The following is a 2,224-nucleotide window of genomic DNA, read 5'->3' on the forward strand; positions in this document are numbered from 1 at the left end:
GCGTTGGATCTGTCTAAAGCCGGGCAGTCGTGGCCGACTCTGCGAGCGCGCTTCCCACAGTGCCTCGAGGGACGAGTCAAATGACAGCAACAAGAAAAGTTTCTCCCAGGCAGTTGGATTTGAAAATTGTAGTTTCAAAGTGATTCTTGATTTCCATGAAGGTTTAATGAAACCGCAGATGGCCGATCTCCTGTTCGCGGGCGAGGTCAGCTTTGCTGGTCTCAGAGCATCCTCAGCAGACAGCGCAATGGTAAGATTCGGCCAGTTTCGCTGAGTCTGTAAACCTCTTATCCATGAAAATGCCATGGCGTTGCACTCTTTTTACACAAAGCTGCCGAAAGCTGTGTATTTGCTTACCTGTGATTTTGAGTCTTTCACGCTAAAAAACTTAGGTCCGTTTTCAGCTTTCTCGGAAGGGGCAGAAGCACTTGATGAGTTCTGACTTTACCGGAGTGGAAGAAGGCAGCCTTATACTTGTGCGTGCAGGTTGCTCACCAGTGTTGCTGGCCACAGGAAAGATGGTAAAGGACTGACCTGCCGTAACATCGTACATCCCAAGCGTGGAGGATGACAGATACCTTCCTCTAGTTTATCGATCCACCGAGGATGAAAATGGACAAATGATAGGAAATCAGAAATTCATATGCTGTTTCTCCAAAACTTAAACGATCTCCGAAGAGACCATAAGGTATCTAGGAAGACGTAAACTGACGAATAAAGTTGATTTATTCGATTTGCTGTCGTAGAGCAAGCTGACCACTAGCTCTCACCTGAAAGGAATGTTCTTACCTGGATAATTAAGCCCATTAAGCTGTTGACCACTTTGGAACATAAGCTCTTAACGAGCATGAGCCACGGGGCTCCAAGCCACCTGTGTCAGCCCCGTGCCCTTGGCTCTAAGCCTCGCTCGTTTGAGGGCTCCAAGCTTCACCACCCTACTGCCGCCGAAGACGCCGCTCCTGTCGGTAAGTCCCCCTAATCACCTCTTGATGTAATTCTGGGGTTGTTACCTCTCTCTATGGTCTCTCAGCCCCTGGAAAATTTCCCAACACCTCAGAACTGAACACAAATTTACAAGAAAGGGGCAGCCAGGTTAAACGGGACAATCTAAATTTGTTCCTTAAAACCGTAGAACACTTGGACACCAACTTCAGTTTCTCAGATTCAGATTACACCTGTGTTTTAAAACCGCTTTTTTCCGGGGCAAGAGGTTTTTAACTATTGACGACATCCAACGTGTTTTGGAACATTCACAAACGGGTGGCATTTTAGATGTGGATAGTCAGTGTGATGAATTTACAAGTGCGTAGGCCCGGCTGACAAACAGCTGTGCTACCTAATCCAGCCTGTAGACGCAGAGGGGTCGGGCGGCTGCGGGCAGCTCCGGGCGGCTGGCAACGGATTCCCCCGAGTAAGCGAGACGGCCTTCTGTCAAGTAAATTCCCGGGTACGTGGCGCTCAGACGCTTTGATGACAGGAATTTGGCGTGCTGTCGTGACAGTGGGCTGACTCCAGGAATCAGACAAGTGGCCTTGACAGGAGCAGAGCTTCAGTCCAGCTGAGTTTATTTGTCTGGATTCAATGTGACCACATAAAAGACAAGAGAGGCCCTGAGTTGCTATCGACGGAAACGGGATAAACTTTCTTCTGTATTGTGGGTCAGAAAAAAAACGTCATCGTTACTTTGTTATTAAACGCATAAATATGTGTTCCATTAGTCCTATTGTCACTTACGGTCTCCTTTTAAGAAGACATACATTTATGTAAAGAACATACAAAAATGTAGCTTACAAATTTTACGTGTCTAACAAGGTTAAAGGGTTAAAATAAATTTCTGTATCAGAGGAAAGAAATACTGTAAAATATAGCTTTATTTTTTTTTCACATATTAGTCCTGTTACCACTAATTATGTTCTTTACACACTAGCCTTTATGGAAAGAAAAGCCAATAATATAATTTCAGATAAAGTCCTATTTTTCATACTTTCATGTTAATTTAATAACACGTATAATCACGTACTATATATCATGTTGTTATGGCATATTATCATTTAGTTACTTAGGCTTTATCTGTTTTTGTTCCAAGTTCTTTGACACCTGAAGTGGTGTGACTGTCCCCTGAGCAGGCATCTGCGGGATGCTCGGGGCTCACTCAAAAGGCGACTTCAGCCTCACGTGTGTGCCTGCCGGTTTTCAGACCATCTCATTAGGACTCGGGCCCCCA

Source organism: Pteropus vampyrus, unplaced genomic scaffold, assembly GCF_000151845.1.
Source record: "Pteropus vampyrus isolate Shadow unplaced genomic scaffold, Pvam_2.0 Scaffold475, whole genome shotgun sequence".
NCBI lineage: Eukaryota > Metazoa > Chordata > Mammalia > Chiroptera > Pteropodidae > Pteropus > Pteropus vampyrus.